Source organism: Tupaia chinensis, unplaced genomic scaffold (assembly GCF_000334495.1).
Source record: "Tupaia chinensis unplaced genomic scaffold, TupChi_1.0 Scaffold000089_1, whole genome shotgun sequence".
In the NCBI taxonomy this organism is placed as follows: domain Eukaryota; kingdom Metazoa; phylum Chordata; class Mammalia; order Scandentia; family Tupaiidae; genus Tupaia; species Tupaia belangeri.
Window position 1 is genome coordinate 19,140 of NW_006159551.1, and position 12,473 is coordinate 31,612.

The 12,473-nt window shown below is 43.5% G+C and overlaps 1 protein-coding gene across 11 annotated transcripts in view; it reads left to right on the top strand.

Annotated features, from left to right (window-relative positions):
- The window catches only part of ITPR1 (inositol 1,4,5-trisphosphate receptor type 1), a 404,888-nt gene that overhangs the window by 1,387 nt on the left and 391,028 nt on the right, over positions 1-12,473 (top strand). For all 11 annotated transcript variants that reach the window (XM_014585765.2, XM_027769774.1, XM_014585767.2 and 8 more), the window contains exon 2: positions 87-162. The gene's annotated coding sequence lies outside the window, so the exon portion shown is untranslated. The remainder of the gene's footprint in view (positions 1-86; positions 163-12,473) is intronic.

The window sequence follows — 12,473 nt, forward strand, 5'->3', positions numbered from 1 at the left end:
AGTGGACAGTGCGATTTAGAAAATTCCTGCTAGAGACCCACCTTCCGTTGTATCTTATCCAGTCGTCTTTGTTTCTCAATGTTTAGGAGCTGACTGCAGAGGAGCAGGATTCGGCACCCCTGGCTGGGCTGTTTTGGCAACAGAGTGCCTGACTCCTGTCAGGTGAGTGTGGAAGCCTCAGTGTTGTAGTCAGTAATGAGTTTTTGTCCTAAGACTATTTTAAGTCCTCTCTAAACAACGTGGAGGTGGGGAGTAGGAAAGAAAAGGAAACTTCTTGGCTCAGTCTTCAGAATTTGTCTTTGCCTTTGGTGGGCCTTTAGAGAGCAGAGATCCACAGGACAGTCCTGCCTAGCATTTTGAATAGCTGTGATTTGAAGCAGCCTGAAAGTTGTGTGGGGGGGTGGGGGGAGGAGGCATTAAATGGAGCAGTGAAGGGGTAGCCTGTTACTGGCCAGGGACGCGGGCTGATGACTTCAATTCTGAAGGATGCAGTGCATTTCATCTGCCAAGATACGTAAGCAAAAATTAACTGTGTCTCTCAAAAATAGTCACTTTCTTTTTTCTTACTGTGAATTTGTGCTTCATCAGAGTAGGTTGAACTGCAAGAACTGAAAGTGGTTGCAGGCAAATTGAGAGAATGAACACTTTAAAAAGGGAAGTTAGTTCTTGAGGCATTTGGTTCTTGACTGAAAGCACCTGAATGTCAAGGAATCCCACAGGTTCCTGTTGTTTAGGTGCCTGTGGCAGAATAGGAGCTCAGGGCTGCTTTTATCTGTAAACGCAACAGCTCCTATTTTTTTTCCCCAAAATGGTCAGACTGCACTGTAAGAGAGGGAGGTTTCAACGAGGGCATTTAACATCCCCATCGCTGCAGATTTGGCCATCAGAAGTGTTTTCTTCTGAAATGGTCAGGGACAGGGTAAACAACAGAGTGTGGGGGGTGGGGGGAGTAGGGTCTTAGTAACTTCTTTAACTTTCTAAATATTTGGTTGTTCCCTGGGCTACAATCTTTGGGGTTTTCTAATTAGAAAATAAAAGTCAGACACTTCATTATAATAGTATAGTGCTTTTGTTTCCTGTTGATAAGATCCTCAGGGTCTTGGTGGAGGGAGAAACATTTGGATGCATGAGGTCTGGTTCCTCCTGGGAGGTCTTTTGTTGACTTGCATGGTTGCGTGGAAACTTGAAGGGCTAAGGTTTGGGTCCTGTTCCCACCTTCAGAGTAAGCTGCACTCTTAACTAATTGGTAAAATATTAAGACTGAGTTATTAAGCATTAGTGAGCCAGCTCCAGAGCCATAGACCACAGAAACACCGTGAATTAGATACAGGTGAAGAAACTTAGGCATGGAGTGTGCAGCCACTTGTCCAGCAGCTAGTACAAATGGAAACAAGGTATGTAGGGGTCTTTTAAATGTTCGTGGAAAATGCATGCTAGGAAAAAAAAAAAACATGGATTTCAACCTTGTACTAAAATAAATTCATATTTTAATTATGTTTTTTGGAGTTATGCCATAGGGTACATGTGCTTGCCAGAGACACAGAAAGTAAGAAATTGAGAAATCATCCCCCAGTGGGGATGGCTACTCCTCCAGTCTCTTGGCTGGATTTTGATCACACGTGCCCACGTGCTCAGTGTGATTTTTAAGACACTGAGTCTGGGACTTGAACCATGCAGTCAGCCATGTGAGATCTAGTGACTTAACTTCCCTGCCACCTGCTGGCCCTTTGATGAACTTTTTGAAGTCTGCTTGTGGAACCCTAGGCAGCAGGGCTGTACCACCCCCTACAAATGTGCCTAAGTTGGAGGAAGAAGGGTCAGAAGGAAGCTAGGAAAAATGGAAGCTCATTGAAAATGAAATAACTTGGTTATCTCTCACTAACAATGAAGTAATATGCTTACCTCCATGTAAGGAGGGAATGATGCAGCTGTGGACATGGCATAGGAGAGTCTGGATATTTGAGGAGGCGTTAGATGTTGTACTGAGATGGTTTTGGTAGGCTGCATGTTGAAAGCCTAAATGAATGAGGAGAATCAAAAGAAGCCCCAGGGAACATCTAAGTTCAGCATTAGGCTCATCACACACCTGAAATACATCATCATCTACCACGAGGCACCTGAGCAGGTTCAACGCTCAGGCCTTTCTCCATCTGAATAGCGTGGGAGTTTAAATTGCAATTGGTCTCAGCTGTGAAATGTTGGTGCCTTTTTCATTTACCCTCCCATTTGCTTTGTGGCCAGTAATGTGGAACATTTTTCATTTCTTTTGAGTGTGTTTGTACATGCTTATGTATGTTGAAAGTAAGATCTGCTCTTTAAATAATTCAAATCAGAACAGAAAATCCTATGAGATTTCCTTCTTAGGTCCAGCCACAGCAAAGTGTACTGGCTGGTAGATGCTGCTCCTTGGTAGGCTTAGGCCACATGGTAGACCTGGTTCAATCCCATGCCCAACCTAAATGCTGAATGCAGTGGCTTTCGCCTGTTGTCTTTGAGGTAGACAAGCATAGTGAGACCCTGTCTAAAATAGTACTAAAATAAAACTTTTTGAAATACAAATTTTCTTTCTTTTTTAAAAAATTTTATTCCCTTATTTATGATAGAACACATGCACATACGAGAGAGACACATAGAGAGGAACACTCTCCACAGGGTCTGGTCATCCTGCAGTCACCCTCCTCCAGTCCAGTAGCTGGTTGAATCTTGGGCAATCATATGCATACCCAGCATGTTTCAGACTAACTGGACTGGTGATTCAAACCAAGGTCACCTTGTGAGGCCTAGCATCCCTTGAGCAGCACATCACAGTGGTGTAGTAGCCCACCCCAAGATTTTCTTTTCATGGAAAGCAAAGTTCTTCATATTCTAAATGGATTACTCTGGCCTCCATGTTGAGACCCACGGAAGCATTGGGGATTAATAATGATATCATCCATTGTTCTTACCTTTGGAAGGGAATTGGCATTTTTCTTCAGAGATGAGAGAATGGTTGCTTAGAAGAAATAGATGAACTCCACAAGAAAGACCTGTTGCTTTTTTTCGCCTGATGTTTTCAACTGAGGAAGACTAATATAATAGGGAGAGAGAGACTGGGAATGAAAGTAGAAGCCTCTCATCCAGTGGTACACCACCACCTGACTTTCAAAGTTGAAAAGAAAAAAAAAGTGCAAGGCTTTTTAGCTAATTTAAATGATCTCACAGAAACTTTTTTTTTTTTTCACAAGCAGCTCTTAAAAAACTAAACGAAAATGAAACAACAAACACCAAATATGAACAACAAAGAAAACAACCAAAATAAAAGTAGGCCTAGAGTTAGGTTTCTAGGTCAAGCTGTCCTTGAATACATCTAATTAAGGAGGCTACCCAAGGCCAGCGTCCCATCTTATTTGCCTTTGGTTTGATCTTTTTAAATAAAACACATTGCACTTGCAGACTCTCTGTGCATGCAATTTTTTAGTTCATTTTTGCCATTTTTAAGTACCTGGCTCTTTTGAGCAGTGCAGTTACAGCTGACATGAGTGACATAACTTCTGTGATTCCTTCCGTGTGTCACAGTGTCTGTGGTTCTGAGGTGATTGCTGATGATTCAAAGTTGAAAAGAAAAAAAAAGTGCAAGGCTTTTTAGCTAATTTAAATGATCTCACAGAAACTTTTTTTTTTTTTCACAAGCAGCTCTTAAAAAACTAAACGAAAATGAAACAACAAACACCAAATATGAACAACAAAGAAAACAACCAAAATAAAAGTAGGCCTAGAGTTAGGTTTCTAGGTCAAGCTGTCCTTGAATACATCTAATTAAGGAGGCTACCCAAGGCCAGCGTCCCATCTTATTTGCCTTTGGTTTGATCTTTTTAAATAAAACACATTGCACTTGCAGACTCTCTGTGCATGCAATTTTTTAGTTCATTTTTGCCATTTTTAAGTACCTGGCTCTTTTGAGCAGTGCAGTTACAGCTGACATGAGTGACATAACTTCTGTGATTCCTTCCGTGTGTCACAGTGTCTGTGGTTCTGAGGTGATTGCTGATGACAAAGAGCTGAATAAAGTGACAGAACCGTCACCTGTTGAACTTTGACAGTCCTTAACTGGACATAGTTTAAGGCACTTGCCATGATAAGGCTATTTAACAGACTCTAGTGTCTATTAAAGTTGTTGTGATTCAAGTATTTTATGCCCTATGTGACAAAGTTTTTGAAGACCCACTGTGTGCCAGTAGCACAATATGGCAGTTCTTCAAAAGATGGGATGCCGAGGGATTGGTGGTTAAGGAGGCTGGATTCCACATGGCCAACTGTGCAATTTGAGTCTCAGAGCTGGCAGCTCAAAACAACACAAGAAATGTGAGAGCGCACGCACATGTGTGTGAGCACGTGTCCAGAATCCCAAAAGGAGAGAGAAAGCGAGAAGGGATTGCAGTTTAACTATTCTCTGGAGGGAGGAGGTGGGGACGCTTTCCCATTTGTATCTCTCTCACACGCACATACGCCCTGTGGCAAAATCAAAAAAGAAAGATGGCAATTTTACTTGCAGTTATATTCTTAAAGGAATTGAAGGCAGGGACATGAACAGATATTTGTACACTGGTTGATGGAAGCAGTAGTCGCAGTAGTACTTGTCCTCTTCAGAGAGTTTCCTTAAAATGAGACTGGACACAGGGCAAAAGGTGGAAATAACTCAAGTCTATCCAGAGGAATGGATAAACAGAATGTTGTATATATGTACAATGGAATATTATGCAGCCTTCAACAGGAAGGAAATTGTGACATATGCTGCAACATTGATGAACTTTGAAAACGTACTAAATGAAATAAACCAGTTACAAAAAGACACATGGGGGACCGCAGCTGGTGTAGTGGTTAAGGCACTGAACTCTCACATGGCTGATGGCAGTTCGAGTCCCAGACCTGGTGGCTTGGAAAATCATGATGGGCATGTGTGCATGCATGCCCAAAATCCCAGGAGGAGAAAGAAAGAAGGAATTTAGGTATTGCCATCCCTCCTGGAGGGTGTTTTCTCACTTTCCTTCTTACTGTGTCTATCTGGCGAACACACATGCCCTATGGCGCAAACAAACAAACAAAATAACCTTAAAAAGTTTGTATGATTCTTATATATGAGGTACCTACCTAGGGTAGTCAAAATCATAGAGACAGCATAGAATGGTAATTGCTGAGGAAGGGAGAATGTTGAATGGGGAGTTTGCTTAGTGGGTTTAGAAAGATAAAAAAAAGTTTTGGAAATGGGTGGTAGTGATGGTTGCACAACTATGTGCATGTAGTTAATGCCCCTGAGTTGTAACACTTAAACATAGTACATTTTGTTGTGTATATTTTGCTATAATAATAATACACAGGGTTAAGGAAAGACTCAAGTGGGGATTGGGAGTCAGGGAGAATGGCCCTTTAAAACAGCGACATTTGAGCAGAGGTGGGAAGGTGGTGAGTCGGTCATGTAGACATCTGGGGGAAAGGGTGTCCCAGAGTCCTGAGTAGGAAGTCCAGAGCCCTGCTATGGGACAGAGGAAGGGTCAGGAGGCCCAGGTGGCTACAGCTGAGGACGAGTGCTAGGGGTTCAGGTGGGAGAGGGAGTGAGGGTCTAGTTATATAGGAGCCAAGAGTTTTGCCATGAATTACTTGAAAATTTCAAAACTCTTGGGAACCAGCAGTTAGCGTAATGGCTATGTCGCTGGACTCCCACGTAGTCGACCGCGGTTCGTGTCCCGGACCCGGTGGCTTAAAACTCACGCCGGGCACGTGTGCGTGCGTGCCCAAGATCCCGAGAGGAGAATGGAGGAGAAGGGATTGCGGTGTGACCATCCCCCCTGGGGGGTGATTTCTCGCTTTCTGTCTCTATGTCTCTCTCTGTCTGTCTGGCGAGCGCACGCGCCCTACAGTGAAAATCTCTCAAAAAAAAAAAATTTCAAAACTCTTGTAGAATTCTTAGTATGATTTTTGCACATCCCTGAACTACATTGTCCTTTCTGTAGAGACTGGTGAGGCTGGCAAGATCACATACCAGATGGGAACTCAATAGGGGGTAAAACCCAGATTTCTAGAATGTCTGGTTCATCACGTGACTTACCTGGAATGGTAATTCACTTCAGAAGGAAAGGAGTCTTCTCTGATAAATAGGTGAACTTGCAGTTGGTTGGGACAGCAAATTCTAAGAACTTGCTGTTAATCCTCGGGGTTCAACACAAATCGTCTTTGCCCTACTGCCCCTCTGCGATGTGTCTAGTCTCATTTTAAGGGGATTCCCTAAAGAGGACAAATGCTCTACTCTGTAGCATCCTTGGGGAATGAGTTTCCTATCAGTGAGTCTCCCAGTTTGGGTGTGTGCCAACTGAAACCCCAGATGTTGCTTCTTACATAAGATGTGCGTATTCACTGTAGTAAAACATTAAGTAAAGGTAAGTAATGAGACAAAATAACAGTCAATCTCGGCCATAGAAAATCAGTGCTTTTCTCCTGCGTATAATATATAGGAATTATGTGCATATTTAAATTTCATAATAGGCTCATACAGTACCTGCCATTTGGTAACTGGCCTTTTGCCCATAGTATATCTTGGACATCTTTTTTTGTTAGTAAATAAATATCTCTGTCACTATTTTTCCAAAGGTGACTGTCCCTTTCATGAGATTTTGCATGAGTGATGACGAGTATGGAATCACTAGGGTACAAACATGTCTATTTCCAGGTTTCATAGAGTCCAGGTTTTCCTAGTGAATACTGACTTTTTTTTTTTTCCCTGTCAGAGAGCATGTAAGCTCACTAGAGAGAGAGAGGAAGAAAGCCCTATCCAGTGAGGCATAGTAACACTGCAGTTCCTTCTCATCCGCTTCTCCATCCTCTTGGAATTTTGGATGTGCATGCATATCTGGCTTGTTCTTCAAACTGCCAGGGCCAGGACTTGAACCATTCACTTGGCCATGTGGGATCCAGCTCTCTACCAACCAAGCCATGGGGCTGACTCAGTGCATATTGTTCTTTTAATAAAACTAAACAGAAGATAAAATACGATTGGCAGGTTAGCTGTTTGATTACATAGATACAGCCTAATAATCATCTCATTTAAATAAAAAATTAGTTCTTCTAAGTGACCTAACCCTGTGAAGTAGGTTGAACAAGGTACTCTTTTCTCTTAGTACTTAAAATGAAAACTTTACTATAGAAAATTCAAATGCAGGCAACAGTAGAGATACAAGATAATGAGCCCCTCTTTACTCATTAAATGACCTTCTCAGTGGTTACCAACTCACACTCGATCCATTCCAAGGTAACAGCATGCTGCTGAGAATCTGTATACCCGGGTAGCCAGTGGGTGTGTGCTTTGTTAGTATCATTATGAATTCATGTTTTTTTATCTTAGGTTTTTTGCTATAGGGCACATGTGCCGAATGGAGGGGGAGAGAGAGAGACAGAGACAAAGAGAGCGTAAGTGAGAAATCACTCCCCTGGAGGGGTGACCCCATACCATAGTCCTGTCTCCTCCATTCTCTTTCTGGGATTCTGGGCACACATGCACATACCTCCAGCAAAATTTTTAAGCTGCCAGGTCCAGGACTTCAACTGTGGTCAGCCACATGTAAGTCCAGTGCCTTAACCACCACATCACCTCCTGGCCACGTCCTGCCCACTATTTTCTTTCTTTGGTGAGTGTACATGCCCTTGGCAACAACAAAAAAAGGGAAGAAAACTTAAAACTTCAACTTTTTTTTTTTTTTTTAAGATTTTTGTCATAGGGCATGTGTGTGTGCTCCCAAGAGAAAGATGGAGAGAAGAAGGAAAGTGAGGATTCACCCCCCAGGGGGACGGACACAACACAGTCCTTTCCTTTCTTTATGTTCCTCCTGGGATCTTGAACATGCGTGTACACACTCCCTGTGTGATTTTTAAGCCACAGTTTGAACTTCAGTTGGCCATGTGGGAGTCCAGCGCTTTAACTACCATGCCATCTGCTGGCTCTAAAACCTGAACTTTTTTTTTTTTTTTTTTCTAGAGATTTTTGCTAGAGGGTTTGTGCACTCACTAGAGAGAAGCAGAGACAAAGTGAAAAATCACCCCTTGAGGGGATGGCCATGCTGTAATTCCTCCTCCATTATCCTCTCAGTATTTGGAGTGTGCACGCAGATGTGCCTGGCGTGACTTTTTTTTCTTTCTTTTTTTTTTTTTTGGAGAGATTTTTTACTATAGGGCGCGTGCGCTCGCCAGACAGACAGAGAGAGACATTAGAGACAGAAAGCGAGAAATCACCCCCCAGGGGGGATGGTCACGCCACAATCCCTTCTCCTCCATTCTCCTCTCAGGATCTTGGGCACACACGCACACGCGCCCGGCGTGAGATTTAAGCCACCGGGTCCGAGACACGAACCGCGGTTGACTACGTGGGAGTCCAGCAACATAGCCATTATGCTAACTGCTGGTTCCCACTTTATTATTATTTTTAAACATTGGTTTCAGGGGACCAGCAGTTAGTGTAATGACTATGTCACTGGACTCCCATGTAGTCGACCGCGGTTCGAGTCCTAGACCAGGTGACTTAAATTCACTCTGGGAGCGTGTGCGTGCATGCCCATGATCCCAAGAGGAGAATGGAGGAGAAGGGATTGCGGTGTGGCCATCCCCCCTGGGGGGTGATTTCTCGCTTTCTGTCTCTCTGTCTCTCTATGTCTTTCTGGCGAGCACACGCACCCTATAGCAAAAACCTCTCAAAAAAAATAAAAAAAGGTTTCAGTTTTAGCCTTAGGATACTGGGATGAAGATGCAAAATAAAAATGGTACTTTTGTTCTATGTCTATGTTTTTCTATGTGGCAATCCACTAAGAGAATGTGATGAATTTGGTGGACTTAGTTCAACTTTCTTCAGTGATATAGACTAGAATAGAAAACACTAGAGTGGTACTTAAAAGAACTGTGCGCATTACAACGAAACTCTCACACACACGTATTTCCATGCTCACACCTACACCCATGATGTCAGGTGAGTTGTAAGCTGTCAACAGTTGGAGAAACACCATTCCCTCTCCTACTCCAAGGTGGTCTCTAGATCAGCACTGTGCACTTCAGCTGTGAACCAGTTAGTGGTGGTGAACTCTCAGGCCCCTCTTCAGACCCTATGAATGAAAACCTGCATGTTAGCCATGTCCCCAGATGATTCATGGAAGGTCTGAACTAGAGGGTGCTTGCCCTGGGCTTTTTCAGTACTTGTCCTTTGTTTAGCTTTTATTATTATTATTATTTTATGGCTAGCTCACACCTGTGGAAGCTGACCTTTGTCCTTTCCCCTTAGCACCCTCCTCATGTTCAGTTAAGTGGAAAAGGGTAGGCTAATTCAGCAACCTCAGGTAGAGGAAGTGGCTCTGGCAGGATTCTCTGACAAAAATGGAAACTTCATATTTGCATCAGGGGGATGGTTTTTTTTTTTTTTTTTTTGAAAGATAAACACAGGGTTGGGGTTAGCAGATGGCATGGTGGTTAAGGTGCTGGACTCCCACAGTTCGAGTCTCAGACCCAGCAGCTTGAAAATCACATCTGGCACAGGCGTGTGCATGTGTGCCCAAAATTCCCAGGAGAATGGAGGAGAAGGGATTGTGGTGTGGTCATTCCCCTGGGGAGTGATTTCTCCCTTTCCCTTTTTTTGTGTCTGCCTCTGGTGTGTGCATGTCCCTTAGAGCAAAAAACATAAAATAAAGATAAGGTCCTGCTGTGTCACGATCCTCCTGCCTTAGTCTCCTGAGTTCCAGGGGTTATGGGTATGTGTCATCATGCCAAGCCTTTGGGTTGGATTGAGAATCAAACCCAGCCTCCCATTGGTCCCATGCTGTGGAGCACAGGTTCTTAGCACAGGCCCCTACAGCTGGGCCAAGGGTTGCTTATATTGGCTGTTGAGTTAGAGGTGGAAAGAGACTAGAAGCTACACAAAGAACCTACTTAAGGTTAGAAAGTCACTGATAAAAGCAAAAACTAAGACTGCTTTTTAACCTGCAGCTGTCTGATCCCACAAGGAATTGACGTTTTAAAGTTTCATGACCTGTGCAGTCAGTAGGACTTTTGGACTGCTTGGTATAATGATGCTTATGAGAAAAAGATGAATGTGAAGAAATATCACGCTAGCCTTCAAGTTCCTGGTTGTTCATTTGCATTCCAGGAGGAGCATTATTTGGAAAGTGATCCCGGTTTGCAGAAACAGCTTATAAGCATTTCAGGCACATGTTTCTGAACAGAGAAGGGTGATAAACAGCCAGACTTAGGGACATTAATTTATTTGCCTTGCTCTGTGTGTGGGTGGGAGGGCGGTGGTTGTGCAGGTGGTGCATTCTGTGCCTTTCTTCACCCCCTCTGTGTGTCTGCTTTGCCAAATCATCTATTCCTTAGGGTCTACCCCAAATGCTTCTTCCTCTGGGAAGCTTTTTCCTAATGTGGAAAAATCTGCCTTTCATCTAAAACTTCCTGACACTTGGTATGTATTTTTCTAATAGGCCTTTTAAATATTTTTGACCCACGAGAGTACCTGGCACAGAATATCTGTCAAATGAACTAATTATGTATTGGGTTGTTGGGCAAGTGATGTGCATTTTTGCATAGAAAGAATACATCGTGACTTTTCTGACAATCCAATACAATAAGACTTAAAAATGTATGGGAACGTAGAATTCAAATGTGAGTTTGTTTTGGTGCAAACATTTTTTCATTATATACATAGTTTGTTCCTAATACACATTTTCTGGGAACTTTGTTGAAGATCCTCCCCGCCCCAGTTCATGTTATATCTTCCTTTGGAGGTTGTAGGCTGCCATTTCAGAAGAGTCTTAATTGTTTGTACCCCTCTTCTGATTAAATATTTCTTGCATCGGAGTATCTCTTGCATCAGACTATTGCTGTGAAAAGCCCTTGCTGTGGGGAGTTGCATGAGGACTGTGTAGACATGTGTGAAGAAGCTATTCCTTCTGACAGCTTTTGAAATGTCGCTCATATAGCTCTGAAGAGGACATTTGGCTCGGAAACGGGCTGAGCGTCAATAACGGAGTGGAAGAACCAGGTAGTGAAACAAAGCTGCTTTCAGGCTTAATGATATTGCCCTGCCACCCCACAGGATGGGGACCTGGGGTACTGAGAGTTGACGCTGTCTTGGGTACAGGCAAAACATGGGACATCTGTGCGTCTGTTTCCTCTTCTGTCAACTAGGAATAAAAATATCTGCTTCAGGTCATTGCTGCCTCGTTGTAGAGAAAAAAAAAATACTTGTGAGAGCTCTTAGAGATAAGAATAAATAAGAAGTAAAGCAAAACCTCTGTCCTAGAGCAGTGGTTTTTAGTCAGGGGGTGACCTGTCCTCCAGGGCTCATTTGGCATCGTTGAGAGACATGTCTGGGTGTCACATCTGGGAGTGGAGGTGGGTTACTACTAGTCTCCAGAGGGTAGAGGCTAGGGACACTGCTCAACAGACCACCATGCACAGGACAGTCCCCATCTCTATCCTAGAAAACTTTCTGCCCCCAGATGGTAGTAGTGGCAAGGTCGAGAAGTCTATTCCTCGAGCAGTTACTTCAGGCTTAATGAGACTTTCTCTCTGAGAATGTTGACCTAACTTGATCGGCTGGGTTTTTGTGGTTTAGGCCGTGTGGGCAGAGAGGTGTCTCACCAGACTGGAGCTGACTTCAACTTATTGGGAAAATGCATGTCCTTTCCCCACCTCTCACCATCACAGTCCTTGGCATCTGGAGCCCTGGCCTAGCTTTAGCTTCCATGAAATCGCTGGATCTCAGGTTGCTTAGTTTGCCTTTTGTATTTACAGAATGACATTTGGGGTCAGCAGGTAGCTTAAGGTAGATAGATCCCACGTGGCCAACTTTGCAGTTTGGACCCGGTGGCTTGACAATCACACCAGGCATGTATGTGAGTGCCCAAAATCCCAAGAGGAGGATGGAGGAGAGGGGATTGTGGTGTGGCCATCCCCCTTGTGGGTGATTTTTCATAGTTTCCCTCTCTCTATCTCTGGTGAGCACACGTGTCCTACAGCAAAACTTAAAAATAAAAGAACAGCTTGACTTGATCTCTACCCACCAGATCCGAGGTCCTCTGTCAGTCTTGGCACTTTTTTTTTTTTTTTTTGAGAAACGACTCTGTCTAGATTGTGTACCCATTTTGAGGACAGGTTTTTTGGTAGACATGTTTGTGAAAGAAGGAGCAGGTGGATTTGTGTGAGCCTGAGGTAAAACGAGCAACATCTGTAGTTGCAGAATGGCTCTGAACTTCAGATTTACAACAGCTATTTCTGAGATTGTTCTGAAGGGCCCTGCTGAAACTTGAAACTTCTGAGTTGGTGACTTCCGTTGGGACTGGCTGAAAACGAAAGCAGAATGCAATTTTCTATGCTCTGAGAGAAGTGCTTTTGCAGTTAGAATAGATTGGTGATGTGGACACGCGGTGGGTCTGAGGATGAGCTGAGGAACAGTGGATGGGACAGGAATG